This window comes from Sus scrofa, chromosome 14 (assembly GCF_000003025.6).
Source record: "Sus scrofa isolate TJ Tabasco breed Duroc chromosome 14, Sscrofa11.1, whole genome shotgun sequence".
In the NCBI taxonomy this organism is placed as follows: Eukaryota; Metazoa; Chordata; class Mammalia; order Artiodactyla; family Suidae; genus Sus; species Sus scrofa.
Window position 1 is genome coordinate 85819655 of NC_010456.5, and position 16778 is coordinate 85836432.

Here is a 16778-nt window from a genome sequence, read left to right on the forward strand (position 1 = left end):
GTTGTGGTTCTGCCTGACTAGGAGTTTTTGCCCAACCTCATCCCAAGTGGACAGTGGATACCCCTCCTGGCAAGAAGCTGGTCAGCTCTATTGGCCTGGAAGATGGAGCCCACTGAGGCTTCAGAGGGTCTCAAGCCCCAAGATCATCTAATGTGAGAGACTGGCAGGGCTTGGGGGCGAGGCAGTGTCCAGAGTCTTGTCCTCGAGGAGAAGACTGAAGAGTTGGAGAAGGGTTATCAGTAAAGTGGGACCAGATGGTTCATGGGAGTTGAAGTGCAGACAGAGGGAGAAGGAAGGGTCATAGTGGCCAGAGGGGGGGGGGCGTGGTTGGCATGAATTCTGAAGCTGCAGGCTTGAAGCTCCTGTTCTTGTTACTACTCACGTGTATTTTCACAGGGGGAGACCAGGACTTATTAATGTGCAGGAGGAAGAGAAGGACATGGGGGACTAAGCTGTCCTAGCTAAGCTGGACCACTGTGGTCCCCTGTGGCAGGATCCATAGTGCTAGATGGCTTCTCAGAGAAGAAGATCTTGGTGTCACAGAATTGTTTCTTCCAAGGCTTTCCAGCCCACTCCCCTCCATTCCTCCATGACCAAGCCCTACTCCCTCGATAGGCAGACAGTCTCCTGGGACAATCCAGACCTGAGTCAGGCACGACAAAAGATCTGTAGTTCTTTGGGGTTCATCTCTGGATCCCATTTGGTGTGGTTCCAGCCATGTTCTTAGTCCCAGGACTCTGGTCAGATTAATAGATCATGTCTTCTTCTGAAGCCTCCTTCCTTTCCTCGACCAGAGTCCCTGCCCAGGACATCTACCCCTCAGAGCTGGGGTTCTGTTCCCAGTTGTTCCCTCCCCACTCTGGCTCCAAAAACCTTCTGGACGCTGCTTTCCCAGCCTTTTTGGCCAGCTCTGCTCTCCTGCTCCTCCCTCCACCTCCCAGGTCAGGTCCACAGCTGGAAGGTTCATGTTCAGTGTGTCAGGAGGGACTGGACACACTGGTCGTTAACGCTGAAGTCTGTTCCAGAGGGTCACTGTCTCTCCTGTACCAGACAGGAATTATTTTCTTTATTACCTCAGACACACTGTCATTCTGTAGCAATTTCTTTGCTGCTGGTCTTGCCCTGCCCAGCTGTGTCTCCCAGTAAGACACTATTCATTTTCCATCAGTGGACAGGATGGAACCCAGCTTATAGTAATCGTCATCATGAATATTTTTTTGCGTGCTCCTCCTGGCATTCTTTTCTAAGCACTTTCGGTCATCTCACTTATTTAAGCCACAAGCAACCCTCGGAGGTAAGATGATGTTGATCCCATTTTACAGATTCGAAAGCTGCCCAAGATAGAGGCAATCTACTCAGACCCTGGCGACTTTATACCAAAGCCAACATTTACAGTTCCCAATGCAGGCAGGGCTATGGGCTAGAACAGCTAGCATTCCTGGAGTTTGGCTGGAAATCTAGACCCAGAGCAGCGTTTCAGAGGCAAAGAGGTGTGCAGTCTAATATAGGCTTTGGAGAGTGACATGCTTTGGAATCACCAGCCTTGTGACTTAGGGCAAGTTTTTATGTTTTTATGTTGGGTTACCAACTTATAAACTGGGCTTAATAATTGTTACTTTGCAGGGTTGTGTTTGTGGGGATAAATTAAATATTAATCACTGAGCATGGTACCTGTAGGATGCATGGGAAATTTCTTTGGAGGGACAGACTTTGCAGCAAGTCACTGACCCAGGCTGTTTGTTTCTTCTGCTTGAGGCATCCCTGGGAAAATGCCACAGAATTCTCTCCTTATAAATCTTATTAATTGCCCAGTGGCTGTGACAGAGGGTTCAGGAAAACATTGTTATTGAGGCTTCTCTAATGGCCTCTTGGACAAAACTCTGGCCTCCTGCAGCAGCTACTGCCTGTCCCCAGCCAGCTGGGCTACAAGGTGAGTATTGCAGGATAAGGAGGAAGCAGGATTGGGCTGTTTCAAAGAGGCTTCTCATGCGGGGGGAGGCACAGCCCTGAACAGTTTGTGGTTGCTTGTTACATGAATGGCCCCCCAAATCACCTTCCTGAGTCCATATCCTTGTACAGATCCCCTCCTGCATTGACTCTGGGCCAGACTGTCGTTTTGCTTTGCCTATTGATTGGATGCCAACAAATGTGATGTGAACATGGGCTAGATCATCACCTGTACTCTGGGGCTTGCTTTCTGGGACCCAGCTTGTGAAGAAGGCCAAGTGGCCATATGAGTGCCCAACAGCCCGGATCACAGTTGCCAGACATGTGAATGAGGCCAGCAGATGCAAACCAGCCCCCAGCCGACCCCAGCCAACTTGCCATGACCACACATTGTGGTGCTTTCCTGTCCAAAATTAGAGATGTATTGGGGTTTCCCTCCTGTGTCCCTCCAAGGGTCTGGCAATTGAGGATGCTTTTCCCCTTTGTATCTCTCAAAGATAGAAGTCCTTTTAATCTGCTTTTTGTGGGTGTCTCTGCCATGACTTATCTGCACATGTTAGAGGGTGGCTTACCACATCTGTGCAATAGATGGCTGTGTTGAACAAGCTGCTCTTAAAATGTGTCATCAGGGACGTCCCCTACTCCCTCCATGTCCCTGCACCTCAGGCTCCATCGTACACAGAGGTCCCAACCGACCGGTCATTCCTGCTTCTTTACACAGAGTAAGTTCTGTGTATTTGCATACACTTAAAAAGTACACATACCAGGTCCTTCCCAGGTTTACAGCAGCTCATTTTCTGTGTGTGTCAAAGACAGTACTTGCACTTGAAATTAGGTCTCCCATTCAGTCCTGGACTGTAGAGGCAGACCCATTAAGAATGCACAGCCAGCCTGACACTCCTTCCTGCAAATGGTGTTAAATACTCGCACACTACAGCTCCGCCAAGGAGCAGGGATAAATATGGCAGGCATGAAATGGGTCTAAATTGCTCTTGATGGCTCTATTCAGTAATGTTGGTCTTTTCCTTACAGTGCTATATAACAATAGTCATTTTCAAAATGGGGTGCTGCAGTTGTTTTTAAAGAAGAATTGACAATTTTGACCTACAGAGTAGTAATTTGCAAAATGTTCTTTCTTTAAGCCATTTGCTGGGAAATGCAGGAAGCCCGCAAGTGCTGGACTTGAGGCAAAAACGGCTGTAACTAATGATAGCTCTAAGTGTGCGCAGCCGTGGTTGTGATCTTCCAGAATCAGAGCTGGGGCCAGGGAGAGGCAGAAATGAGAGCTTCATTACGGACAATTGGGCTCAGAAGTCCCCGAATAAACCTTTTTTACTTCACTTTGCGGGTACGTTTTACATTGTTGGCTCTGCACTTTACAGCCCCGAAATGCGTTTCAATCCAGGAAGGTAACTGCATTAGACAAAGGGACAGTGGCTTCTAGAACCACTTATCAGAGGTACCTGTTAAATGCTCTGAATCCACCAGACCATCTGCTGAGCACTTACAAAATTCTTAACAATTCATAAGAAATAGTCTGAAAAATTCTGTCTGGATTTGATTGCACTTGAAAGTTACAAGTGTAAATTGTTCTTTACTCTCTGATGCTTGTTTATGTGGCTCTCTAAGTTGTATATGTGTATGTATATTTTATATGTACTCATCTGAGGTATTTCTACCCTATTTTTCTCTGCTTAGTGGAGGGAGATTAATTTTGGAGTTTCTCTCTGTTTTTCTTCATGAAAATAGATAAGCTGTTATATCCTTGACACGGTTGGTGGATGTGGGAAGTGGGGGAGACAGTGTGTTACAAGGTCCAAAGCAGAAGTGGCTTTTAAGACATGGCCCTTTGGAGGTTTGATTTTTCTAAAACTTAAAACATTGAAGAAATGTTGTTAAAGGCCTTTCAGGGCAACAAGAAGAGAGAATGATGTTTATTATTCCCTAAGAAATGAGGTTGGTGGTTAGAACAGGAGTGAAAGGGCTGGTGACAGTAGGCCCCCATCTTCCCCCACTGTCTAATGACAGCTCTGTAGAGGGAGCTCTTCCCTCAGGGGAAACAGCTGCATTGTATATCCAGGGAGAATGACATATCATTTCTGCTTGCTTTGGGATTGTTAGCCTTGGTAAAAACTCCCACAGTCTGTCTCATGCCATGGAAGGGAGTGTTGCTGGTTCCCAAGGGCCCCCTGAGGCCTTGAGCTGTGAAGTGTAGTAGTAGCAACCCTGATAGGAGATGGAGGCCTCCTGGCTATTTTAGGGGCACCATTTAGGGGTCCATTTGTTGCAAACTTGGGAGGAAGGGAGGGCTCAAGAGCAAATGGGAGTAAATTTCCTTTTTTCCTCAAATATTGCATTATTTTAGCAAAGCTGTATTTAAGTAAATGTGAAGGCTCATTAATAGAAAACGGAGCAGCAAGCTGGGTAAGGAAATGCATTATTACTTTCACCAGATGAAGTCCTCCAGGAGGAGATCAGGTGAATGAGGCCTTTGGTTCATTGTTCAGCCCTCATGTCCTTGAGGTTTTAAAAAAGTACCTTCTGAGGAGGTCCATGGGAGAGATTGTGTGAGAGGCTCAGGAGCCTGGATGAGCAAGTGATAGAAACGTAGTGTGGGCAAGATGCTGGGCCTCAGCAGGAATATGGTCAGGAGCATTAGACTACTCTCAGTTTTCTGCTTTTAATTTCACCATGGCCAGTGTCTAGCTCTTAGGATTAGGAAAAAGCAGAACACCTTAATATGGGTATAATTTGTCTTCTAATGAAAGAACTCCATTATCTCATGGTTCCTTCAAATATTGTGTAAGAATAGGGGTTAGGTTTTCTCAAACATTAGCTATTAAAAATATGTAAAAGTTGATAACAGTAGAAAGCATATTGGTGCTGACCCCCCTCAACATTTCTTCCTATTGAATTACATTGCTTTGACCTGAACTGATAGTTCTTTGCATGATGACATCTGTTACCCTGTGCATCAGTCAGGATGGACTAAGTTACTGTGGTAACAGCCCTGAATCTCAATTGCTCAAAACAATAACAGCCATTTCTCTCTCATGTATTACATCCTCATCACAGGCTGACTTGTGTGCTCTGCTGTCTGTTATTCTTATTCAGGCAGTCAGGGAAGCTTTTATTTTCCATGCTTCTCAGGACATGGAGCTCTTGTCCAATGTCCTATGCTTCAGAGGAGTACATTCCTTGAAATTGTCTGTGTCCCTCTCTGGTGGCTGTGACCAGTCAGGGCTGGCAGGATACCCTGAGATCTGACCTAGTCCCTTGTGGGTCCCAGTCACTGGGAGTGCACACCTGGAAATTTTCTAAATCCCCCTCACCAGTGTCTGGGGCTGGCTGGACCAGAGCTGGTAGAGCTGTCTTGGTGGTGTGCTCTAATCCTGGACCAGGAGCTGTGGTGTGGCCCTGGCCTCTATTTCTTCCTTTTGGGATGCTTGTTGACCTTCTCTCTCAACCAGTTGCTTCAGGGAACATCTCATCCCAACCTTGCACCTTTGGGGCCATTCTAGACTCAGGGGCCAGACTTAGGTTCCAGAGGAATGGTATGGAAAGTGGATTATTTCTGCTGGTTATAATGGTTTATTTTATGGGATTGTGTGAGATTGGGCCACCAGAATGGTGTCAATAAGCTGATTTTTAGTGATTCTCACTTATGTTAGATAGTAAATGAAATTAGTGTTCTGGACTATCAGCAGTCCACTTCTGACTGATGTGCTTGACCTGTGTGTCACCATGCATGTTCCAGCTTCTATGCTGCCTCTGATCTGCAGCAGCCGAGAGCAGATGGGCTGTGTATGACAGAGGTCCTTTATTCAATGCATCTTTTCATTCTTGGCTACCAGATAGTCACCCCATCCCTCTGCAGGCTTTATGACAAGTATCTAAACCTATCTCCAAGTCTTGAGGACTTTCAAGACTATTGCTTTGCAATGCAATAATCCCTCGTTTCCAGTACCCTTTCTTGCTGCTGACCCATGTGGTGATGTGCTCGCCCAGGTGATCTTAAGTCATATAGGACAAGGGACAGATATTCTTGTGCAAAAGAGATGACTGCTTTCTTTCTATCCATTAGCCTCTTGCCTATGTCCCCACTGGAGGCAGTGCTTGGCAGGCAGGTGTGTGGTCTACACTGATGGAGATCCCATTTTCAGAATGCAGTGATTGCAGCACAAGGAACTCAAAAGAAACATACTTGGGAAAAGTGGGAATTCTACTTTTACACTATGAAATACCAAACAGTAAATTCAACATGACCAGAAAATGAATTATCTCTTGTGTGTTCCTGTGCATTCTGCTTAGGACTTGTATCTGTGGTCATCATCAGAGAAACACAGTAATGACTTGCAAGAAAGTCATTGGAAGCCAGTATTCATGGATGACATGACAGGTGATGTAATGAGCAAGCATGTACATGAATAAGAATTTAACCATGAATAAGAATTTAACCAGGATTAAATAGATGAAATTAGGGAATTTTAGGGGCAAAAATATCTGTTATTTCAGTACAATCAAGTTTCAAAGAAACAAAGCCATGGCCTTGTAAATAATAAAAGTATTACTATCTTTGTGTGTGTGTTTGTGCGTGCCCCTGCATGGCAGCATGTGTGTGATGGGCAATATGAAATTAGCTAGTAATGGTGTATTTGACAATGCAGAACATAAAGAGATACTTCCTGGACCTTAAAAAGAAGAAATGGTATATTTTTTCATTTTTTGTTTTTGTTTTTTTAAGGAATGGTGTGTTAATTGGACAACAAATACATAAATAACCATGTATTTAAAAATAGACCCATGAAACTATTGCTATAGTAATGTTAATGAACATATGATTCACTCTCAAAAGTTTCCTTTTGCTACTTTGCAGTCCTTTCTTTTGCTCTTTGTAGACCCCAGCCCTCTTCAGACAACTACTTGATCTACTTTCTATCAAGACAGGCTAGCTTGAATTTTGTAGAATTTCACATGGTATGCAAATGTCTTTTTATGGACACCAGCTGCTTTCAGTTCTCTTAGGTAAATACTTTGGAGTAGAAAGCCTGCTTCATTTCGTAGCTTTATCTGCACTCCACAACTTTGTTTGTTGTTTGTAGCCTGTATGAAATTGTTACACAACAAGTTTGTTGTATTATCAGTTTGATTCAGCTCAGAATGCATTCTAATTTATCTTTGGATTTATTCTTTGATCCATAATTTGTTTAGAAGTATGTTGCTTGGTTTCTAAAGATTTAGTAATTTCACAAATATCTTTCTGTTATTGATTGCTAATTTAATGCCATTATAATTAGAGAATGACTTAAATTCTTTGAAACTTGTTGAAATTTGTTTTATTGCCTGCCATATGGTTTTAGTACATGCACTATACTTACTTGAAGAGAATGTTTGATCTTCTGTTGACAAATGGACTGTTTTATAAATGTCAGTTATATCAAATTGATTTATAGAATTGTTTAGTTTACTGTATCTTTATTGATTTCCTGTCTATTTTTTCTAGCAATTATTGAAAGAGATTCATTGAAATATCTGACTAAAACTATGAATTTGTTAATTTTTCCTTGCAGTTATTATCAGTTTTTGCTGTATTTGGTATGAAATTGTTATTAGATGGATAAACCTTTAAATCTTGATGGTCTCTTATAAATATGAAATATATCTTTTTACTTCTGGTGATATTCTTTGCTCTGAAACCTTTTTCAATATTTTGTCTATGTTCATATGCATGGTATTTTTTTTTCTTTTACTTTTGGCCTTTGGAGTCTTTTTATTTTAAGTGAATTTCTCATAGGCAACATATCTTGCTCTTTAAAATCCAATTTGACAATCTCGGACTTTTACTGAAGATGTTTAGACCATTTACATTTAGGCTATTTAGCAATATATTAGCTTTAAATTCACCAGTTTGCTATTTGCTTTCAATTTTCCTCATATGTTCTTTGTTTCCCCTTTCTTCTTTTTCTGCTTTCTTTTAAATTGAGTGTATTTAAAAATTTTTAAATCTCCTTTATTTTATTATCTTTTTGTGTAGTTACCATAGTATTTATTTATAGTATTCATCTATAAATAAATATATAGATAGTATTTATAGTATTCATCTATAAACCTATAACATTCTACCCTCAGATAGGATATTACAGCATGTGTAATACAGGAACCTGCTAACACTATACTTTTAATTTTCCCTTTTCAGCCTTTGTGCTTTTTTGTCAAACATTTAATTTTACATATATTATAAACAACCTGATAAACTGTTATGATTTTTTACTTTAAACATTAGTAATATTTTAGACAGATTTAGATAGTAATAATTAAAAACAAATTTCCCTACATGGTTAGCATTTCTAGTGCTCTTCCTTTTGTGTAGATCCAGATTTCTAACTAGAATCATTTTTATTCTACCTAAAAAAAATGCTCTTTAACATTTATTTGTAGTTTTATTACAGATCTTATATTGGATTATTACTGATAATAGATTATTTCAGCTTTTGTGTATCTAACATTGAAACAAATCGCTTTCATTTTTGAGGGATATTTTCAGAATTTAGGTTGACTTTTTTTTTTTTTTTTTTTTTTTTTGGTTTTTCTTTCTGTAGTATAAATCAGCTGTTCCTCTGCCCTCCTGGTTGCATTGCTTCTACTTAGAAATATACTACCACTTTGTCTTTGTTTCTCTTTATGTGCTGTGTCTTTATTTCTCCAGATGCTTTTGAGATTTTGTCTACCATTTGTTTTTCAGTAGTCATGAGCTATGGCATAGTTTTCTTCGTGTTTATTGTACTTGGGATTAATTGAGTTTGTGAACCTGTAGATTTATAATTTTTATCAATTTGTAGCAATTTTGTCCATTATTTCTTCAAATATATTTTGTCTACCCATCTATGTTCTCTCTTTTGAATACTCCAATTACCTGCATGAAATTGTTACACAACTCGCTGATACTCATTTTTTCCCCCAATACTTTTCCCCTTAGGGTTCTAATCTGACCATTTTCTATTTATGTGTTTTCAAATTACTAACTTGCCTCCTGCCCCCACCATGTTAAACCCATTTATGGGATTTTTCAATTTAGTCATTTTAGTTTCATCTATAGAAATTTGATTTGGCTCTTTTGTATGACTCTATTTCTACTTAACACAATCGGTCTTCCTTCTAGCTTATTAAAGATATGGAATACAATTATAATACTTGTTTTAATGTCTTTATTATTTTTTTCTTTTTAGGGCCACATCTGCAGCATATGGAAGTTCCTGGGCAAGGGATTGAGTCAGAGCTGCAGCTGCAGGCCTACGCCACAGGCACAGCAATGCCAGATCCAAGTGCATCTGCAACTTACACCGCAGCTTGTGGCAGTGCTGGATCCTTAACCCACTGAGTGAGGCCAGGAATTGAACATACATCCTCACGGATACTAGTCAGGTTCTTAACCCACTGAGCCACAATGGGAACTTCTTGTTTTAATGTCTTTAATTAAAGACTTTTAATTCTATCAGCTTTATCATTTCTGGCATTTTTAAAAAATAAAGCTACTATTTATTTGTTTATCCCCCCCTTTTTTAGGCATATGGAAATTCTCAGGTTAGGAGTCCAGTCAGAGCTGCAGCTACCAGCCTATGCCACAGCCACAGCAACACAGGATCTGAGCCACATCTGCAGCCTACACCACAGCTTGTGCAATGCTGGATCCTGAGTGAGGCCAAGAATTGAACCCACATCCTCATGTATACTTGTTGGATTCTTAACCTGCTGAGCCACAGTGGGAACTTCCCATTTCTGGTATGTTTTGATATATTTTTCTCTTCATTTGGGTCATATTTTCCTCTTTCTTTACATGCTTGCTAATTTTTGGTTAGAAGCCAAGCATTGTAAATTTTATCTGTTGACTGCTGAGTACATGTTCTTACAATTTGTTCAGATAAGCAGGTAAATTAATTGGAAACTGATAGTTTTGTTTCTTGCTTTTAATCAATGTTCGGCAGTACCAGATAGATCAGCATTTAGTCTAATGTTAATTTCCCCTTACTCTTGTAAGATATCTTACTGATATACTGTGAATTATAAGGTTGGTTGACTTTCTTGTTTTGGTGGTAGAGCATATCATCAAGTAGTTTATGAAGAGGTAAAATATTTGAGATTTTATGTATCTTTTTTCTTTTTTAAGAAATTTATTTTATTGGAGTTCCCGTCATGGCACAGCGGAAATGCATCCAACTGGGAACCATGAGGTTGCGGATTCGATCCCTGGCCTCACTCAGTGGGTTAAGTATCTGGCATTGCCATGAGCTGTGGTGTAGATCACAGACACGGCTTGGATCTGGTGTTGCTGTGGCTGTGGTATAGACTGGCAGCTGTAGCTCCAATTTGACCCCTAACCTGGGAACCTCCATATGCCATGGGTGAGGCTCTCAAAAGACAAGAAAAAAAAAAAGAAATTTATTTTATTGAAGTATAGTTGATTTACAATGTTGAGTTAATTTCAACTGCACAGTAAAGTGACTCAGTTATACATATATATGCATTCTTTTTCATATTCTTTTCCATTATGGCTTATCACAGGATATTGAATGTAGTTCCCTGTGCTATACAGTAGAACCTTGTTGTTTATCCATCCTAATAGTTTGCATCTGCTAATCCCAAACTCCTAGTCCATCCCTCCCCCTTGGCAAGTACAAGTCTGTTCTCTATGTCTCTGAGTCTGTTTCTGTTTCGTAGATAAGTTCATTTGTGTCATATTTTAGATACAGGTTATATTACATGGTATTTGAGACCACACACACACACATTTGCTTTTTAGGGCTGTACCCATGGCTATGGGTCTATTGGAGCTACAGCTGCCGGCTTACACCAGAGCCACAGCAATGCCAGATTTGAGCTGTGTCTGTAACCTACACCACAGCTCACAGCAACGCTGGATCCTTAACCCACTGAGCAAGGCCAGGAATCAAACCTGCAACCTCATGGTTCCTAGTCGGATTCATTTCTGCTGTGCCCTGATGGGAACTCCAAGACTTTGTATATCTTAAAACATCTTTTTCTCCCCTACTTTTATGTTTGGTTTACAGTTTTTCTAGGTATGAATTATAATATGAATTGGAAAAAGTTCTTTCAGCATTTAAAGGCATCATGCTATTGTTTTTAGCTTCTAATGCTCCCAAGAATTCCAAACCCATCTGGTTTTTGATCCTTTGTATATGACCTGATATTTCTTTATGAAAACTTATATAATCTTCTCTTTGTCCTCACTTCTATAAAGTTTGATTATGCTGAATCTGGGAGTATATCTACTTTTTATCAGTTTTCCTGGTCATTTGGTGAGCCCTTTCAATCTGAAACTCGTGTCCTATAGTTCTTGGAAATTTGCTTGAATTATTTTGCTGGTAATTTTTTTTCCCATTTGTTTTTTGGAAATCATATTATATGGATGTTGGATCTTTTGTTATAGTAATTGTATCTTTAAGAATATTTTTCATCTCTTTTCTTTTTCCTTATTTTCTTTGTCATTTTAGAACTTATCTTCCAATCATTCTATTGAGCTTTTTGGTTTTTGCTATCATGTTTTAAATTTCCAAAAGCTCCTTTTTGTTTTTTGATTTTCTTTTTTCCCCTTATGATATCCTGTTATTTTTTTCCTTGATGGATGCAATGTCGTCTCCTTTTCTACTGGTCGTTCTTTCTTATTTGTTGGTGTTTTAAAATTCTCTGTGTAACATATTAGAGGCTTTCCTCCATGTCTGATAATCTTTGGCTGTTAAAATTTAAGAGTCAAGGGGCTTAAGAAATTAACACAAACTCTGGATACTTGGGTGTGGCTTCTAAACTATGAACTTCACTATAGGATGGTCAGCCTGAAAACATTTACTGGGGAACCTCAAGTGTCATTATTGTGGTTTTTTTTCCTCTTGGGATGGTCAGGTTCTCCAGAAAAGGCTGTTCTAAACTCCTACTAGGAAAGTATGGCCTGGTTTCCAGTGTTCTGGGAACTAAGGAGAAAGAGGGTGGTCAATGTTTAGTATGTAGTATTTCCTAATACTTCTGTTTTCTATGTGCTACGCTGCCTCTAACTATGCATGGTATTCTATTCACATATAGTTTCTTTTATTCTTTCCAAAGGAAAAAAGGCTTCAGACAAGCTGAGGTGGAGAAGAGGTAATTGCCTAGTGTTGTGTGATGGCAGTGAGGATTCATTCCTTCATTCATTAAAATTTTCTGTGTGCCAAGCCTGGGTATATATTTTACAAACCTTATCCTATAAGGAGGAAAAAAGTGTTAATGCCTCATTTTTCAGGAATTTCCATTGTGGCTCAGTGGTAATGCACCCAGTTAGTATCCACGAGGATGTGGGTTTGATCCCTGTCCTTGCTCAGTAGGTTAAGGTTCTGGCATTGCTATGAGCTGTGGTGTAGGCCCAATCCTGCTTTCCCATGGCTGTGGTGGAAGCCCACAGGTATAGCTCTGATTCAAGCCCTAGCCTGGGAACCTCCATATACCACAGGTGTGGCCCTAAAAAAACCCCCCCAAAATCCCCAAAACAGAACAAAAACCTCATTTTTCAGATGTAAGAACAGAATGATAAAGTCGCATGCCCCAGACTTCTCCCAGTAAGTGGCCAGCTGGGACTTACAGCCAGGCAGTTGAGTTCCTTAATGTGTCATCTTGACCATTTTGCAGTGTCAGCTTGTTGTCTGATAGTTACAGCTTACAAATAATCCTTTGCTTAGCCATCCCCACCATTCTACATCGATTCTAGAGGTGGTATCTGGTGCTACCCATTCCTTGCCCATTCCTAAGTCCTTTTGAGAGGATTTTGCATTCTCTTTTGGCTCCTTTTTTGGCTTTCCTCTCTACTGGCTTAGAACTTCCAACTTGGTTCTCACTCATCTCTCTGCTCTCCAGCCTCCAAAATTCAGCAGATATTTCCTTCTCTCTTCTTCTCCTGGTCCTTTTCTTTTCTTTTCTTTTTGTCTTTTCGCCTTTTCTAGGGCCGCTCCCTCGGCACATGGCGGTTCCCAGGCAGGGGTCTAATCAGAGCAGTAGCTGCCGGCCTATGCCAGAGCCACAGCAACATGGGATCCAAGCTAGGTTTGCGACCTACACCACAGCTCACAGCAACGTTGGATCCTTAACCCACTGAGCAAGGCCAGGGACTGAACCCGCAGCCTCATGGTTCCTAGTTGGATTCATTAACCACTGGACTGTGATGGGAACTCCTCCTGGTCCTTTTTGATTTCATTTTTGTTTAAAAAACAAAATCTCTTTTCTATAGTTTTAGGGGACTTACCAGAGAAGGTGCTTTGGATGCAGATGCTCAGTCTGCTCTCCTTACCTAGAGGTCTTGAGACGAAAGTTTCTACCACTCTGGTGGCACACAGGTTTAATTTGATGTATAGGTTATAGATGAATATTTCTTCTAGCCCTAAATTTATAGATAGAACTTATCCCATGTTCCTGTGCTTTGATGTGTACTTATTCTTATAATTTTGAGAAATTCATATATGTGTCTCTATGATGTGGACATTTTGGGGTCAATGTGAGTGTTTCATAAGCTGAAAGTGGCCTTAACCTACACCCCCATGCCAAGCCACCTGATCATCTGAAAGACATTAACGTCTAGTTTCAGCTTTCTCAGTGGCAAAATCCTCTTTCCTTTAGGAAGAAATCTGGGTCAGAAAGCTGGCATTCTTCTGCTGCTAGTGTGCTTGATTTTTTTTTTGTTTTTTTTTTGGTATGTGATGTTAGTTGTGATAAAATTTCCCGTTTTAAAGAACTTTCCCTTCTTGTGGAAGTTTCCATTGTGTGTACCCCTTTGGTTTCCTGGTCACAGGTACAAGGCCTTGCCAGCTCCCAGCTCCTTATCACCCCACTGGTCCAGATGGCCAAAGCCTTGGTAGGTTTGTGACTGATTCAACATTAGTTAGAGCTGCTTATTGACCTTCCACTCTAGGGCAGGCACTCTGTTATGCATGGCGTACACAGAGATGAAACAGTCAAGTTCCCACTGACCTGGAGCTAGTGATCCAGCAGGGCAGACAAACAGAACTTGCTGACGTACTAAAAAAAAATATGTCCTTTGATAGCGCTAAAAGTAAAATGTGCTGTGCGGGAGTATGGGGAAGGAGCGATGAATTTTACCTGGAAAAATGAGGAAGAGCTTCACACACACTGTGACACATGCGTCAGTTCTCAAGGGAAAGTATGACAGTCCTAGGCTATGGGAATGGTGTTGGTAAAGTGGGTGGTGATGGAGAGGGAGAGAAGAGGGAGAACATGCAGTAAAACAGTGTGAACATGTATTGCTATTTTTCTGCATGTCAGCAGCCTAGTTAAGACGTGGGTGGGCATAGGGTTACTCATATAGAGCAGAGACGGTTGGCTGAGCAAAGTCCAATGACCTGGTTGAAGTCAGGCTCTAGAGTTTGATGCCCTGGTCTCCAGACTTTGCTTTATCACTTACTGACTCTGATCCCAGGCAAGAGACTTAAACTTTCCTCAATTTCTTTATGTGAAAAATAGGAGTAATTATACAAATCCAACCAATTGATCCCTGTAAATAATTTTGCATAGTGTGTGGAACATACATACTCAAATGTTACCTCTAATTTTATCTGCCTATCTTTCCATCGTTCTGTACAAGTATCCATTTCTCTTTATGTCCTCTCTCATTCTACAAAGGATTGGGCAGCAAGAAAAAGACGTTGATGAGCTCTCAGGAACAGTATGATGAGTTCAATTTTAGACATGATGAGTTTGCTAGGCCAGGGGGACACTCAAGTGAAGATGCCAAAGATTTTAAAATTTGGATTTAAATGCTCAGAACCAAAGACAGGTCTGAATTAGAGATGTGGATTTGTGAGTTATGGGTAAAGTCAAGGTATGGAATGAGACTAAACCTGGGGGAGAGAGAGTGAGGATGGAGAGGACAGAACCATTATTACCTTGAGGAACTTCTCCATTTCAAAGCAGAAAGAGGAGTCAGGGAAGGTATATTAGTGTGCAGGGCTTGCCCTAACAATGGACCACGTGATGGGTGCCTTAAATGATAGAAATTTACTTCTTACAGTCCTGGAGGTTGGAAGTCCAAGATCAGTGTCTGACAGGGGTGGTTTCGGGTGAGAATCCTCTTCCTGGCTAATAGCTAGCCACTTTCTTACTGTGTCCTCAGGTGGCCTTTCCTTGGTGTGTATATGGGGAGAGAGTGCTCTGGTGTTTTTTCTTATATGGACACTAATCCTTGTTGGATCAGGGTCCCACCATATCACCTCCCTTAATTTTAATTACCCTCCCTAAAGGGCCTATCTCTATTATAGTCTTTTGGGGGATTATGGCAACAAATATGAATATTGTGGGGGAGGGACAGAATTCAGTCCATAGTAGACAGTGACTTAGGAAGATAGAAAAAAGGGGTGAGAGAGAACTAAGGGGACCAACAGGGAAATGAGGAAGAGGAGAGTTCATGGACACATAAGACCAATGATATCCAATGATGCAGGGATAATAATAAAATAAGTAAAATGTACTCTGAGCAGGGCCCTTTCCATAAGTTAGCTTGTAGTTCCTCATGTCACTCTCATGTCACCCCATATCCTCATGTCCATCCCATTGTAGAGTTTCAGAAACTGAAGCTCACCAAAGTTGAGTAACCTGATCGGGCCCCCCAGCTGGTGAGTAGATACCCAGTTTCAAGCTTTGGTCTCTCTGATCCCAAGGTGTGTGCCCTTTTCATGATGCTCAGCTGCCTCTCTAGGTGGAAGGTTGATGTTGAGAAGAGGCCATTGACTCAGTATGTATTTGGAAGGGGTCAATGGTGGTACAGGAATAAGAAGGGCAGGCATCAGGCTGCAGGTTGTATAGGGAGACAGAGAAGTGCACAGAGAGGGTAGCCTAGCAAGTCTACACCGTTTTGAGGAATGTAAGTCCTATGACATGTGAATTGGATACTCATGAATAAGATGACTCCATGGCCCAGTAGCTTTGGGAGTCTCAGCATGCTGTGTTCATAGGCATCAGAATGCATGTGCACCACTTCAGGTCTTTTTCTGCTTCATCCCTTTCTTGCTCTACCTGCATCTCTGGCCAGTAGCTCTGATGGTACCTTGCCTCTAGCATACACCTTTGGCTTCCACTCTTACTCTGATTCTGCACAGGTTGATGGAAAAAATTTCTCTTTTCCCGAGACTAGAATACAAAGGAGCCAGCATCACCCCCCATCTGGTGGCAACCAGCCTCATTTTTCCTCTTTGCTTTCTCTGCTTTCCCCTGCCTTGTCCCTCTGCTTTGCTCCTTGGGTTTGCACTTCCTAATAAAGTAATAGCACAGAAAGCCTCTGCCCAGGCTCATTTTCTTTTGAAAGTGAGGCAAAAACTCCTAGACTAAAACATTCATTCCTTTGGAATTCATGATATATATGAGCCATAATATGGTTTCTGAGAATTCTCCTAGAAATGTCTCTGCATAATCTAGAGAACTTTAAACTCATTAAATTTTGAAACTTAAAAAAGTAAGTCACACAAATTCAACTTCCAGGATTCTAGTGCTCCATGGGACACAAATTAGTTTTACCTTGCGTGGTGTATTCTGAAGGGCAAGGGTCAGTAAACATTTTCCCACAAAGGGCCAATTAATAAATATTTTAGGCTTTGTAGGCCATCAGGTCTCTGTCACAACTACACAAATCTGCCATTGCCACAAAAGCAGGCATAGAGCATGAAGAAACCAATGGGCATGGCTATGTGCCAATAAAAATTTATTTACAAAATCAGATGACAGGCTGAATTTGCCCTGTGGGCTATAGTCTGTTCACTCCTGCTAAGAGGAACACAACTGTGACTGGA